The sequence below is a fragment of the Pleurodeles waltl genome, chromosome 9, assembly GCF_031143425.1.
Source record: "Pleurodeles waltl isolate 20211129_DDA chromosome 9, aPleWal1.hap1.20221129, whole genome shotgun sequence".
Taxonomy (NCBI): Eukaryota; Metazoa; Chordata; class Amphibia; order Caudata; family Salamandridae; genus Pleurodeles; species Pleurodeles waltl.
The window spans coordinates 31,241,521-31,258,118 of NC_090448.1; the positions used below are offsets into that span (position 1 = coordinate 31,241,521).

A 16,598-nucleotide genomic window follows, 5' to 3' on the forward strand; every position below is an offset into this window, starting at 1 on the left:
CAGGAGGCAAGCTTTACTCCAAACCCTTGGAGAGCTTTCTCAAGCAGGACACACAGCAACGTTCACCCTTTGCACTCTTTTCAGGCAGAAGCAGCAACTGCAGGCCAGTCCAGCAAAGCAGCACAGCAAAGGGACAGTACTCCTCATTCAGCTCTTCAGCTCTTCTCCTTGGCAGAGGTTCCTCTTGATTCCACAAAGATTCTAAAAGTCTGGGGTTTGGATCTTTTTCTTATACCCAGTTCTGCCTTTGAAGTTGGCAAACTCCAAAGCAAAGTGTCAAGTGTTTGCAAGATCCTTCCTTGTCCAGGCCAGGCCCCAGGCACACACCAGGGGGTCGGAGACTGCACTGTGCGAGGGCAGGCACAGTCCTTTCAGGTGTGAACGACCACTCCTTCGTCCCCTCTAGCTCAGTTGGCTCATCAAGATATGCAGGCTACACCCCAGCTCCCTTTGTGTCACTGTCTAGAGGAGAGGTGTAAACAGCCCAACTGTCAAACTGACGCAGACAGGGAATCCACAAACAGGCAGTCATAGAATGGTTTAAGCAAGAAAATGCCTACTTTCTAAAAGTGGCATTTTCAAACAGACAATTTAAAAACCAACTTCACTAAAAGATGTATTTTTAAATTGTGAGTTCAGAGACCCCCAAACTCCATATTTCTGTCTGCCCTCAAAGGGAATCTGCACTTTAAAGTTATTTAAAGGCAGCCCCCGTGTTAACATATGAGAGAGATAGGCCTTGCAACAGTGAACCCGGATGTTAGTATTTCACTGTTGGGACGTGTAAAACACACCAGCACATGTCCTACCTTTTAAATACACTGCACCCTGCCCATGGGGCTACCTAGGGCCTACCTTAGGGGTCCCTTACATGTACCCAAAGGGAAGGTTTAGGCCTGGCAAGTGGGTACACTTGCCAAGTCGAATTTACAGTTTAAAACTGCACACACAGACACTGCAATGGCAGGTCTGAGCCATGTTTGCAGGGCTACGAATGTGGGCGGCACAACCAGTGCTCCAGGCCCACTAGTAGCATTTGATTTACAGGCCCTTGGCACCTCTAGTGCACTTTACTAGGGGCTTACCAGTAAATCAGATATGCCAGTCATGGATAAACCAATCAACAGTACAATTTACTTAGGGAACAGTTGCACTTTAGCACTGATTAGCAGTGGTAAAGTGCGCAGAGACAACAAACCAGTAAAAACAGACCTGAAACAATTGGAGGAAGAAGGCAAAAAGTTTGGGTATAACCCTGCAAAAAAGGCCACTTCCAACAGTACAACATCTGGGCCCGTCCTGTCATTGGTTCAATATCTGGGCCCGTCCCGTCATTGGTTCAATATCGGGGCCCGTCCGGTCATTGGTTCAATAGCTGGGCAGCGCCCGTCACTGGTTCAATATCTGGGCCCGTCCCGTCACTGGTTCAATAGCTGGACAGGTCCCCTCAGTGGTTCAATAGCTGGGCAGCTCCCGTCACTGGTTCAATAGCTGGGCAGCTCCCGTCACTGGTTCAATAGCTTGGCAGGTCCCCTCATTGGTTCAATAGCTGGGCAGCTCCCGTGACTAGTTCAATAGCTGGGCAGCTCCCGTGACTGGTTCAATAGCTGGGCAGCTCGCTGGGCAGGTCCCCGTCACTGGAACAATAGCTGGGCAGGTCCCCGTCACTGGAACAAAAGCTGGGCAGGTCCCCGTCACTGGAACAAAAGCTGGGCAGGTCCCCGTCACTGGAACAATAGCTGGGCAGGTCCCCGTCACTGGAACAATAGCTGGGCAGGTCCCCGTCACTGGAACAATAGCTGGGCAGGTCCCCGTCACTGGAACAATAGCTGGGCAGGTCCCAGTCACTGGAACAATAGCTGGGCAGGTCCCCGTCACTGGAACAATAGCTGGGCAGGTCCCCGTCACTGGAACAATAGCTGGGCAGGTCCCCGTCACTGGAACAATAGCTGGGCAGGTCCCCGTCACTGGAACAATAGCTGGGCAGGTCCCCGTCACTGGAACAATAGCTGGGCAGCTCCCCGTCACTGGAACAATAGCTGGGCAGCTCCCCGTCACTGGAACAATAGCTGGGCAGCTCCCCGTCACTGGAACAATAGCTGGGCAGCTCCCTGTCACTGGAACAATAGCTGGGCAGCTCCCCTCATTGGTACAATAGCTGGGCAGCTCCCCTCATTGGTACAATAGCTGGGCAGCTCCCCTCATTGGTACAATAGCTGGGCAGCTCCCCTCATTGGTACAATAGCTGGGCAGCTCCCCTCCACTGGTACAATAGCTGGGCAGCTCCCCTCCACTGGTACAATAGCTGGGCAGGTCCCCGTCACTGGAACAATAGCTGGGCAGGTCCCCGTCACTGGAACAATAGCTGGGCAGGTTCCCCGTCACTGGAACAATAGCTGGGCAGGTCCCCGTCACTGGAACAATAGCTGGGCAGCTCCCCTCATTGGTACAATAGCTGGGCAGCTCCCGTCACTGGTTCAATAGCTGGGCAGGTCCCCTCATTGGTACAATAGCTGGGCAGGTCCCCTCATTGGTACAATAGCTGGGCACGTCTAGTCACTGGTTCAATATCTGGCCTCCTCCCATCATTGGTACCACATAAGAGCATGTTCTGTTGTTAGTACAAGATGTGGACATGCCCAGTCATCGGTGCAGGGCCCGCCCTACCTCCTGCTGGGGGAGGTGACTGCTCATTTATCGGCTTCAAGGCGCTGCGACTGTCTGAGCACACACCTGAGTGGGTACAGTAGACCGAGTTATCGAGCACTTACTACGCCGAGCAGGTTAAAGCCAATGCGCCTTTCTTATCCGAAACAGCGCCTAGGAAAAGTGAACACAAGGCGCTATCCAATTGCTGAGGAAACACTTCCTAAAAATTCACAGCTAACCGAGCGCATGTCTTAGGACGGGCCCGTTCTCTGGGCACCCTGCCAGCACCTCCTGGCATCGTGCCAGGGCCGGCCCTGGGTGCACCAGCCTCGGCACCGACGCCTCTGGTGTGCCATGCAGATGCGCCGTGTGATTACCGGCTCCTGATGCCAATGCCAGGCCCTGCCTAATGCTGGCAGGACCATGCTTCTCGAGCCCCGGCGGCCCCCTGCCAGAGGCGCTTCAAGAGGGCACTATGCCACCAGCGTGGTGGTCTTCAGCCTGGGGGTACTGGGGAACTTGTCTCATTTGGTAAAGAAGTCCCTTTTGAGAAACGTTTGGCAAATTCTGGGGGTTCGGGGATCTGGTCTGATGTCCCTGCGCAGACCCGAATACTCGAGCATTGGTGAATCCCTGCTGCCCCAGAGCTAGAGGTCTGCTCTTGGGCAAGCGTCCCTGGTGGACAGCCATGTGACTCCGATAGGGCTCAAGTGCGGCTTCTTAAGAAAGCCTGTAGAAGGCACTTACACCCAAGGGTTTCTTGGCGCTATGACAATCCGAAGAGAGGAGGTTTGGGTTAATCGAAATCTTAAGCAGCCAGGTCTTCAAAAGCTCCGTTTTACAAACTATTGTCCCTTGTGTTCGGCCTGCTGGTGCAGCTGCCAGGAACCAGGACTACAGCTCCCAGAAGGCCTCTGGTTCTTGGACCTAAGGCCTGAACTGAACCATGCTTCCCCCCCCCCCCCCCCCCCCAACGTGAAGCGTGTGGTCTGGTGAGTGTACCCCCTAAGTGTGAGGTTCGACTAGTGCTGCTCCGGTGAGGGACCAGATGTGCTAATCCCGGCTTCCCCGTTTGGCCGCATTGTGTGATCCCAGGCACACACTATCGGCCTTCCCCCGCTTCTTCATTTCGTGGCGAAGGAAGGAGCGCTAAGAAAACATTGTGTTTGGGGGAAAAAAACGCACAGTAAATGTATTTTGAAAATAGATGTTCAGATAGTGTTAAAATGCTGGGCAACTGTTTCCGGTCGTTTCGTGGTTGTTAAAGTCCCGTGACACGAGAACGAGTTCAAGTTCCCCTTCTGTGATCATTGTGTGATCCTGGACAAGTGACTTTAATTCCCCGAAGCCAAAATGCCCTTATGTAGGGATCCTGAGAGCAGGGAGGAAGGGGTTAATCACCAGTACCCACCACTTTAAACTGGACCACCACACTCTAACAAACCTCCGCTGCTTGTTTCCGGGCTGGGAGGGGGTATCTGCCCACCTGTGCCAGGCCTGTGCCCACCTCTCGGGGCAGTGTTGGTTTCCATTGCCCCTCCCGGGACACGCCTGCTGGCTCTGCCCGCCCCCATGGCTGTCCCCAGGGGTGCCCTGTCCCCGACGGCAGCAGAGCCCTGGAAGGTCAAGGCGGCGTGTGCCTTGTCATCTCACTGATAGCGCCTCGAGTGTGGCCTCGAACAGTCACTCATTAACCAGCCGCAATGGGAATGTACACGTTCCCCCAAACAGGCTACATTTCCATCTGGAGCCAGGCGTCTGCTGTAAACCATGCACATCACCAGCTTCGGTTCATACAGCTCGGTGGGTGGGTGTGTGTGTGTGTGTGTGTGTGTGTGTGTGCGCGCGCGCGCGCGCCAGTGTGTGTGCCAGCCACAGGCTCGAGTCCCAGGAATACAGATGTGTGAGCTGTAGGTCACAGGTCCGAGTCCCAGGAACACAGCTCGGTGGGCTGTGCGCCAGCTGCTACCGGTGTGAGCTGTAGGCCACAGGTCCGAGTCCCAGGAACACAGCTCGCTGGGCTGTGCGCCGGCTGCTGCCGGTGAGTGTGAGCTGTAGGCCACAGGCTCGAGTCCCAGGAACACAGCTCGGTGGGCTGTGCGCCGGCTGCTGCCGGTGCCGAAGTGTGAGCTGTAGGTCACCGCTCCGAGTCCCAGGAACACAGCTCGGTGGTTCAGTCCATCCACCGCAGGGGCAGGTTTCAGTAGCGCTCAGAAACGTCTCCAGTACAATAACAGGGTGCGGTCATGTGTCTGTATGTACAGACCACCTGATGCACTCCCATGGTCGTAGCTTAATGCAGTGGGTCTTAACCTTTTCAGTCCTGGAGACCCCAACTTCATTATCACTGGAACTCGGGGCCCCTCTACGAGCCTAGTCGTTACTTGACTCCAGGACACTGGCCTAAGCAGTAAAGATTATATGAACCGTAATACATTATACAAAAATACAGGAACAAGCATTTATCAAACAAGTACATAAATGCTTTAATATTTTTATTTAATTCACAAACATACATAAAAATATCTACATTTTAATAGGAAAGTTGGGGCATTTTTCAATTTCAAGCGAGGCCACACTGATCGTCCATACTATATTCTGTGTGATTCACCTGCAGGGCTCCCACAAATCAATCTGAGAACACAAACTTAGTTTTTAGATTCGAATTCTGTCACATTTACAGAACATTTTAAAATGTCAATTGTACGTTTTTCTTCATTTATATACACTTTATTAATCTGTTAATATTATTTAATTTTCTAAGCAGTAGCAGACCTCCAGGGGTCCCTGGACCAGAGGTTAAGAAGCATTGGCTTCGTGGGTTAACCCACCTCTTGCGTGTCTGTACCATGCAGATCACGTGAAAAATGCTCCTCTGAGACATTTACCATCAATACTGTCGCGTGGGCTCTCATTATCCTAAATGAGACTACTGGATTTCTAGGCAGCAGGATCGATAACGGTGTGGGGGACTGAGTCTGACCCACGTGTAAGGAACTGTCACCCTAAATCCGGTTGTTGCTCCGGCTAACTAGCAGTGCCTCATTTCTCCCACGGGGAAGAAATGATTGGGCAGCCGAGCGCATGACATCTTTGGAACTTCTCAGGGAAGTCGTGGTCACTCAGATCCAAACCAACTCTCTCATTCACTATATGGTCTCATCTACAAATGACAAAGACAGTATAAGTTTTATATAATGTTTTAATAAAACAACTGTATTTTAGATATTAAGGCGTGAGCCGCAATAACCAGAACAATACAACATAGTAGGATTGATATAGTAACCAGGAGAGTAAAACATAGAAATAAAGCTATCATAATTCCTAACCGTTTCTACTCTCCCTCTGCTTGTTCTATTTAGAGCACAGCATGTTAAGCTTTCAGCTTGCCTTTCTGTATCACTAGGGAGACGGACACACTCATACCTGAGCAAAGGCCTGTGATCTGGTTCAGCATCTGCAACGAGGCAGTCAGCGTCTAGTTGTGGTTCCCTGGTCGGAATCTCCCTCTTGCATGTATTGGGACAAGGAAGTGATTTTATAACTAACATGTCATCGTGATCACAAAATGTTCCTACGCAGAAATGGCAAGTCTAGACTCCTACCACGTCTATCGGCAATGTACCAGACTGTATCCTTGACTAAAGCACAGAGTGACTATGTTATGAAGAACTCCAGTGCTGAAGTAGGCAAAACAGTGTGATATGAATAAAAAACAACACCGTAGAACTGGCTATTCTGTAAAATAACAGTACGAAGCCTAATAGAAAGCATTTAGAGCAAAGTGCACAGAGGCTCTAAGCTGTTAGCAAATGAATAAAATATATTTAGGGCAAAGTGCACAGAGGCCTAAGGCCTGAAGCTAATGCGCAAAATATACGTAAAACTGACCACACTACACCCTCCCCTTGTCGGTAGCAAGTGGTTCCTACAACATAAAAAAAAAAACATGACCTAAATTTAAACCCAACATTTCGACAAGATGAGAAGACAACAAAGTCATAAATTTAGGAAACATGTGACGATAGAGCGAATTGCAATATAGTGTCAATTTAGTCAGGAGAGAGAGAAAAAAAATCCAATTGTCAAACAGAAGCAATAGAACGTAGAAGCTCCTCCACTTCGAGATATGTCCAGATCGGAAGATCCACGCCACAAAGTACCATGGAGCAGGTGTGTTCCAAAGCCCCAAAACCATTCAGGGCGGCACCCCGTGTAGTGCCACGGAAAGAGACAAAACCATCTTCCTCCAGGAAGGGAATCTCATAATCCGCTTCACAAAGCAAACGCAACCGCAGTGTACAAGTCTGGGAATGAGCCCTAATCGGGAACATCAACAGATCAAGATCAACCACTGGAGAGCGCTGCAGTGAGAGACAGAAAGCCAGTGCATGTTCAAACGAGCACCAAAAGCATCGAAACACGGGTTGCACACAATCCAAAACCGGTCGGAACGACAAAGACCAGTCACACTCCAAATGAGCCAGGAGTGTTGCTCCAAAACACTGCATCATGCGTTCACGACACAGCTGCGCTGACGGGAGCAGCAATACAGGATCTCGTTGCGGCGGGGCAGCCATTGCGAAAAAATAGCAACAATAGCAAAACTCCAGCCAATAAAGCCAAAGTAATTGGGAAACCCCCAAAAATGCTTCCGAAAATAGAGTGTATAGCCGAAGGTATCAAACCGAATATGGAAGAGAAGGTGTGAACGAAACCAACACCAACGGCTTTGAAAAAATGAGCAATACCAGCAGTGCTGGATGCATTAAATATACGTCCCACAAGTTCACCGAAGTGACTCGGAAAGTTAGTATTCAAAAGGGACTGTATCTCCGCCGATGACCTTGCCACTTGAAGTGCGTAGGTCTCGCTAGCAGTTGTAAGGGCCACATGCTTTTGAAACAATAAAGCTTTCAGCCGACTCAACTTGTCGAAATCAACCTTGGAAGTAGCAATATGAGGCCAGATGTCCGCTACCTCCCTAAATTCAGTAGGGGGAAACAACACATTCCCGCAGCACGTAACGGCCTTGTTGACGACAACGACATAAACTATTCCGGCACGCATGCCACAGCAGCGTTCGCTGTTAAGAACAATGTAACTGCTGTTAGAAAGCACCTGGAAAGTGTTTTTAATTACCAGGACTGGAACTCCCTTCAGATAACAAGCTAAGTTAGCAATCGAAGCATTACACGCTCCGTGCAAGGACAGCTGTTTACAAACCATGGCGAAATAATGTATCCCTGCCTTGCATCTGCCAATTTTTCGTACCCCAAACACTTTTCAAGTCAACAGTCTTCAACCAGTATTCATATCCTTCGACCGAAAGTTTAGATACAAACGAATTAGAATACAGTAATTTAGTATCGGTCAACAAAATTTGCTTATTAGAATACGGTGTCACTTTAAAATAGTAAGACTTAGTGTTTCGCTGATCATGCCCAGAAAAATATGCAAATTTATCATTATACGTTTTCGAACTCCCTTGTGGAGGAGTCGAGCAATGTTCCCATTGTACATAATTAAAGATGGACTTAGGGCTACTCGCTTTGTGAATAAAGTGGTGTCCATAATAGGTGTAGCAAAACATATCACCATGATTATCTTTAAATTGGTAAGCATCTTCATCGTCATAGACAGTATAATATTGCAAATCTTTTAGCATAGCATCTACTGTCTTCACATCCCAATCATCAGAAACAATGCCTGGAATAACAATATCATTCATTGATAACTTAAGAACATACTGTATTTGAATCAATTCAGTGGGACCATATATATCAAACATTACTTTATCCCACACAATTCCATCCGGAATTGGTATTGCAGAAATGTTCACATTGGATAAGTCTCTTCGAACCATATGAGACGAAAAATGTGGTCTCAACACAGTCTCCACGTGCTCAATGTCCGATCGATCAGGAAGAAAATGACCATGTATTACCAGAAAAAAGGTAACCACAAATCCCAACCATAAAAAAGTCAGTACAGCCATAAAAAGCCACAAATAGTTCCAAGGAACAACAAAATATGTACGTTTAAGCCAATTTAGCAGCTTACGTGGACCTCGGATTGAAGACAGCGAAGACGAAGAGCTGGATACAGCCGCATCCGCGTCGTTGAAGCAGCCAGAGGCAGTTCTCGCAAAAGGTGCAACAGTGAACAAGGAAGCTGATGGAGGTTCTCTCCTAGGTACGCTATAAATCACATGTTCAGAAACATCAGTAGAACGTACAGCAACTTGAGAAAAAGAATCGATATCAATCGTCGACTGTGGAACAATCGCAAGATCATCTTCCACCCTCCCCAAGCTCGGAGAGGAAACATGGTCGGTGCTAATCACCTGCAGCGGGACTTCTTCCCCAGTAGTGAGAGGGATGCCGGAACTACTGGGTGTCCCTCTTGGTCTGCTGTGCAGAATCGGCCACATGTTGTAACTTGACATTATCAATGGAAACAAAACGATTTCCTTTGGCCCCTTGCAGCGGCGGTGGCAAAACCACAGTTCTCGTGCCGCTCACCCCCAACACCGGGACAGGTGCTCGATAAGAAGGACCAAATTCTTTCTTTACTGCGACCTTTTCACGCACTAGATCCCCAATCCTGGGTATCCAACCAGTAGGTGTTACTGGCTCATCCTTAATTCCAGAGGAGGCAGCACTTGCAGAAGAGTTATCTTCACGGAATTGTTGTAAATCCTGCAAAACAGTGACACAATCATTTATGTCAAAGGGCGTATCTGCCGCCTCCACACCAGGACCATCCAGATCAGGAACATACATTCGTGTTCCGAACAGGCACTCGTATGAAGTACGACCCCCCAGTGACCTTCTAGGCAAGTCATTAAGTGCTCTCTGTACTCCATACTGGTGGGCTAGCCAACTACGACCCGTACCTATAACCCTGGCTGTTAAGGATTGCTTTAAATCACAATTTAAACGCTCCACGACAGAATTTCCCTCGGGATGAAATGGAGACGAGAATTGGAGTTGGACCCCCAACGAAGCCATGGTGTCCCTGAATGCCTTAGAGGCAAAAGCAGGGCCCTGGTCCGAATGAAAAGTCGCAACTGCAAATGTATCGACAAAGATACGCAAATCTTTAATAACAGTCCGAGCGTCAGCTGAGCGCTGTGGCCAGACCCACACAAATCTGGAGCACGAATCTACAGCAACCAGTATGCACTATCTGGTGTCAGTGGACCACAATGGTCCAAGTACACACACTGTAATGGTCTATTTGATATCAGAAGAGGAGTCTGCTGCGGGCGTCTAGCCGACGATGCCTTAATTTGTTGACAGACGTCACAACAAAGGACATACTGCTTTGTCTCCTTATAGAGACCAGGCCACCAATAACGGGTCTGTAAAAGTGAAATCGTGGCAGCCACACCAGCATGCGCAGATGCCACCCCTTCATGCGCTGCAGAAATTAATCGAGGTCTCTCAATCTTATTCGGTAACTCACGTACACCAACGCCTGGAATATTAACAACAGCATTTAGTGCACCACTCAAGCAGTAACTATATTTAGAAGGGAATCCTTTAGGAAATGGCGTGCCATCAGCCGTAGCTTTTATGGCAGCCGAAATCTCTATGTCTGGTTTTGAACTCGAACGAGTTACCGCGGCTACAGTGGCGATAGCCACTGCCGACTTTGCAGCCTCATCAGCCAAAGTATTCCCAGCAACGTGTATTCCAACGCGCTGGTGTCCAAGTGTATGTACAACATGGACTTTAGGAAGCGTCTCTTTCAGACCCGCAACCTTACCCCACAACAATTTATGTTTAATGGTGTTGCCTTTAGAATCTCTGAACCCATTCATTTTCCAATAATGCAGATATTCATTGAAGGATTGCACACAGTAGTAGGAGTCACAGACTAGCAAGGTCAATATCGACGGCTCTGCATGCTCCAACGCTAACAAAAGAGCTTTGAGCTCAGCCAGCTGCGCCGTGCAATCTCCCAAAGTTTTAGTATAAGTATGTCGGGGGCAGAAAACTCCCCCCTCCATAGTCCCGCTCACCACCGCACAAGCAGCAGAATACTGTTGTTTAGTCCCAACCGCCGGTTGCGCAGAGCCATCGGTATACATGACCAATTCATATTGGTCAATAGGTAATGTGCCAGCAGGAACCGGGTACTCTATTTCATATTGAAGAAATTCTTGAGTCTGCAGCTTAGGGTCAAATATGTAATCCACCTCAGTGGCCGTCAAAGACGTAGCCCATTGTATCCACCGCGGGTGTAAAGCTTTCGAATTAGGAACACTCGCTCTTGTAACAGCCTCCAAGGCTGGAATTGGGGAAACGACAATAATGCGTTGGCCCTGGGCTAGCGGTCTTTCTTTGATCACAGCCATCTGTACTGCAGTGAGAATTTTCTCAGTCTGTGCAAAACGTTGTTCTGCAGCAGAATACAAGTGGGACTTGTATGCTATCGGGACTGTCTCCCCTTCATTAAAGGTGACATACGTAAATCCAAGAGCCCCAGGAATCACCCTGATGACCAAATGAGTTTTATTGTCCCGCGTGTGTAAATGTTTAACTGCTAAGAGATCATTCTGCAGCTCTCGCAGTATGTGTGTATGCTCAATCGTCCAAAATCTACTTGAAAAATTCGGGCGAATCAGTTCATATAAGGGTTTTATACGTGTAGCATAATCAGGAATGTAAGTTCTGCCAAAATTCAGAAACCCCAACAATGACTGGAGCTTCCGAAACGTATTAGGAGGCTGCAGTAAAGCACATTTCTCCAAAAAATGTGGCGCCAGGCTCTTGCCCTCACTCGATAACTCATATCCCAGGAAAATAACACTGAGGAAGGCAATCTTTGATTTCTTAAAATTAAACTTATAACCAATATCAGCAAAACCCACAACAATGCGCGATACGCGACTGAGATGTTGTAGAATCTCATTGTCCGTCAAATAAATGTCATCAACATATGATAACGCCTCAGGGTCCAACTCGTGCAGAAGTTCAGTCACACGAGCCGAGAACAGTCCTGGGCTATTCTTATACCCCTGAGGTAAACGACAAAACTTTTTCTGAGAGCCAAACGCACTGAAACCGGTATAGTCCCGACTTTCGGGTGCTATATTCTGGCAGAAAAATCCATTCGAGATATCCAAGGTTGTTTTGTATTTTTTACGCACTATATTATTCATAAGCGCAGCGCTATGTGAATTCTGTATAGCATATGTGCGTGTATGACTATTCAAATGTCTGTAATCCACCACTATCCTATAGGAATGGTCCGGTTTAGCAACCGGAAATAAGGGATTATTCATCGGCGAGACACAAGGCTCAATCACACCTTGGTACTCCAATTGTGTAAGAATTTTCCGAACCGATGCCCTTGCTTCAAATTTAATAGGATATTGCGGCTGTGGCTGAGGTTCTCCTTTAATGGGAATTACATGATAAGGTGATTGTTTATCCCACCCCACATTATTTCTATATAGGGCGGGGGCTTGTGCTAGAGCCCATGATTTTCCATATGACTCCGCTAGTTCTCTCGGAACAAGTGGTGAAAAGGAAGGCGCAATAACCTCCTCCCCAACTGGACAGTCGCGAACAAAGTCAGGTGGCCAATCTTGTTCGGCCAACAGGACATCATATGATTTCACCATATGGTCCCAAAAGATGGCGTGTACAACACGGTCAATGTCCCCTTCTAATCGTAGAGTCACAAGATATACTTGATCAGGATCAGAGACTCGCATATCCGCCGTCTCGACTTGTATGAAGTCATCAGTTGCTTTCGCCTCCAGATGCTCTAGAAGACTCCGGCGAACTATTGTGACCTCTGCCGCGCTGTCTAACAGCGCTAACGCCCATGTCTTGTTCGTCAAGAGAACTCTCTTCTTGAGCGGCATGTCTAACTGAGACTGCTGCCACTTTCTTCTTTTTAAACTGCTGTTTTTGTTGCAGCGGTTTCTCTTCCTGTTTAATAGAAACCTCCGCTGAGCGTTGTGAATCCTGTCTCGGTTTCACGTACTCCGTCCTCCGCTCTGACCGCCCACCTCTCTCACTTCTTTTCTCCGAGGAGTCCTGAAAGGAACGAGATTGGCGCGTATCAGTATATTGATATCTATCAGGCGTCTTCAAAGTATCCCTATTCCTGAGATTATACTTATTTTGTGGGGTCTCCGGTTGCGGAGACTGCCCACCATCTTTCTTAGGTGTTTGCTGTTTCTTATCCCAGCGCTTTTTCGCACCCTCAGGTTGCTGTTGCTTAGAATTATCCTTATTATTTTTACCCTGCAATTGTGGTTTCTGCGGTCGAGCCCCTAGGCTATCACGACCAATACTAGAATATGTTTCAGCTATTATTCTCTGAAGTTCCCGCTCCTGATTAATCTGCGGAACTTCCCGAAGACGCATTCGCACTGCTAGTGCTACAGCCTCCCCCTTGAGATTACTCAAAATAATAGAAGAAACTGCGTCAAAATTACCCATCAATTGCATGCCTAAATCCAAGGCAGGGGCAGCCCCATATTCATCCTGAATTTGTTTAAGCACCTCCGGCAAATTAGCCAAAGTCGGTGTACCGTGTGCTGTAGTATAGAGAGCGGCAAACACCGTGCCCCAAGTATTACAAAGATCCACCGTAGGAACCATCCCATACGGCAAACACATCGTCAAAATTCTATGCTTATCCTGAGGTCCCGTATGGGGAAATACTGCTTCCAGCGTATTAATTTTTTGCGCCAGCCAAAATGGAGTCTCCTCACGTTTAGCCGGTACCTTGCCCATTACAGAGTGTACAGTGGCCGGATTTATTCCCGGCACCACCGCATGTGGATGAGCTGGAGCAGCACGCGCTGCATTAGTATTTAATGTCTGCATCACAAACTGAACTAATCGTCTGTATGTTGCAGTTAATTCCACATATAAACGACGCACCTCAGCCACTGCCACATTTGCCACTCCAGGATATGGTGTATATGTAGCCAATAAAGGCCAGGTCGGACCATCATTACTCAACGGACCTAACCGTACTGGTGTTACTGAATGTGGGAGGGCGCCATCAAGCCAATTATGGTGTTCTTGATAAGATAAAGGTATTTCTAAGTATGCATAAGCCCTGTATTGTCCAGGGACATTCGCAACAGTATATTCGTGAAAAGTATTTGTACCCCCATCAGCTGCTGGAAATACGACCCAAGAATAAAAAAGTTCTGATCTATAGGCTGCATGGGCGTCCACCACAAAAGTGACCGGACCCCCCTGGACCGTCAGTCCATGTGCTATCAGATGACCCGTGAGCGGAAATCGCATATTAAGCGGTATATCTACCACAACTGGATTCGCCATTAGTATAACAATAATATCTGTAGGACAGAGAAGGCACACCAATATCGGGGTATTTCCTTTCAAAGTTCAAGCTTGAACAACCAACCACTAAGTAATAGGATGTACCCAACCTGTGGTGGCGGAAACCCTCAGCCCCACGGACGTCTCCGCATACGGAACCGAGGAGTCAAAATATATACGAGACCGAGAGTCAGTCGGACCCAAACATTAGAGCCAGACCAAACGTTGGCGGCGCCATGTCGCGTGGGCTCTCATTATCCTAAATGAGACTACTGGATTTCTAGGCAGCAGGATCGATAACGGTGTGGGGGACTGAGTCTGACCCACGTGTAAGGAACTCTGTCACCCTAAATCCGGTTGTTGCTCCGGCTAACTAGCAGTGCCTCATTTCTCCCACGGGGAAGAAATGATTGGGCAGCCGAGCGCATGACATCTTTGGAACTTCTCAGAGAAGTCGTGGTCACTCAGATCCAAACCAACTCTCTCATTCACTATATGGTCTCATATACAAATGACAAAGACAGTATAAGTTTTATATAATGTTTTAATAAAACGACTGTATTTTAGATATTAAGGCGTGAGCCGCAATAACCAGAACAATACAACATAGTAGGATTGATATAGTAACCAGGAGAGTAAAACATAGAAATAAAGCTATCATAATTCCTAACCGTTTCTACTCTCCCTCTGCTTGTTCTATTTAGAGCACAGCATGTTAAGCTTTCAGCTTGCCTTTCTGTATCACTAGGGAGACGGACACACTCATACCTGAGCAAAGGCCTGTGATCTGGTTCAGCATCTGCAACGAGGCAGTCAGCGTCTAGTTGTGGTTCCCTGGTCGGAATCTCCCTCTTGCATGTATTGGGACAAGGAAGTGATTTTATAACTAACATGTCATTGTGATCACAAAATGTTCCTACGCAGAAATGGCAAGTCTAGACTCCTACCACGTCTATCGGCAATGTACCAGACTGTATCCTTGACTAAAGCACAGAGTGAATATGTTATGAAGAACTCCAGTGCTGAAGTAGGCAAAACAGTGCGATATGAATAAAAAACAACACCGTAGAACTGGCTATTCTGTAAAATAACAGTACGAAGCCTAATAGAAAGCATTTAGAGCAAAGTGCACAGAGGCTCTAAGCTGTTAGCAAATGAATAAAATATAGTTAGGGCAAAGTGCACAGAGGCCTAAGGCCTGAAGCTAATGCGCAAAATATACGTAAAACTGACCACACTACAATACCAAGAAAACAACATTCACACAAAGCACTGGTGCAGGTGGCCATAGAGCCCACGAGCCAGGTGTCTGTACCTTCGAAGGCAGTGCTTAATTTGTCAGCAGTTTACTGCTCCCTGCACCACCCATTGCCCCTGCCAGCGCTGCCAAGGCCAGTACCAACCCAACCACTAACCAACACACTGATAGAAGTGTGACATTTCAGACTATTGCAGGCCCCTAAAGCAGTAGGAATGGCTTGTGTGGCATGCATAGCTCATTTTTAATGCATATAGAATTAATGAACAATTATGTCAATTATACAGACAGTGCCACCATGTGGCGGACTGTCATAAGTACCGGTGTTGACAATCAAGTGCGAGTGCCCAGCACCAGAACCACTGTCTCAAATTAAGCACTGGCCAAAGCAGTGTCCATTGGTTCCTGCGGGGAGGAACAGTGGGGGTGATAGCCTGCTAGGATCATGCAAGTGGGGCGGGAGATCCCGCTCCACAAGTGGAGGCTCTTAAGGCTGAGCTTGGGCCTCTGTCTATTGAACCCCAGATCTGTGGGCCCGGCCCAGGATCACAAGTCTTTGAGCAGTTACCAAACACCGATCCCGGATATCCTTGCAGTCAAAGGTTCCAAAGACTGACCCGGATGGACCATGTTGCCATCACGCTGAAAAAACACAGGATGCTCTGGTTTCTGGGACATCCCTGGCACAATCTCCATGTCCAGCGGAAAGTTGTAAAAGTGCCCCCCGGAACTTATTAGGGCTTTAAAAGCAGACAAGGCAGGACACCTTCTAAAGGTGTTCTTGGCCCTCAGACACACTATCAGCTAGGAGCCACATTCAAGCACCTTACCGCGGAGGAATAACTCACTTTATTTGAAGTGTAGACTGTTACTTTGCCAGTATTGGTCTACACAAAAAAAAAAATAGCCCACAAAGGTAGCCAGCTCAGAAGCTGCGAGGCCAAGAGTCCAGTATACGTTATGCTTTGATGTTCCCAGACTCTGGAGGAAGGAAGGCTTGACCCCTCGACCTTTGGCCTTCAAGTGCGGAATAAGAAAGTCCAGTTGGGCTTTGTTGCTTTGGGCCTCGGGTCTGATCCAAATCCCTAATTCCAGAAGGTGTCCACTTACCACTTCTGGGCTTGGATACTGACCCATTGTGATCGTCCTCTATACATTTGTTACCTATTAAGCGTCTTTGGAGATTCCAAATACTAAATTAAATTACTATGTTTATTGTTAATTTGATATCTGTTACTTTCTTATTGTTATTCAGTAATGACATGTTTATTTGTAAACAGATTGTGTCCTGTGTGGTTGCTCTGGTTGTTTGGGCTCAAGCAGGTAAGTGACCCAAGTTTAAATGTCCGTGACGTGGCTGTGTTGGT

The 16,598-nt window shown here is 47.8% G+C and overlaps 1 protein-coding gene across 1 annotated transcript in view; it reads left to right on the forward strand.

The window, feature by feature from the left end:
• QARS1 (glutaminyl-tRNA synthetase 1) overlaps nt 1–16,598 on the forward strand; it is a 343,605-nt gene that overhangs the window by 122,423 nt on the left and 204,584 nt on the right. The window lies entirely within an intron of this gene.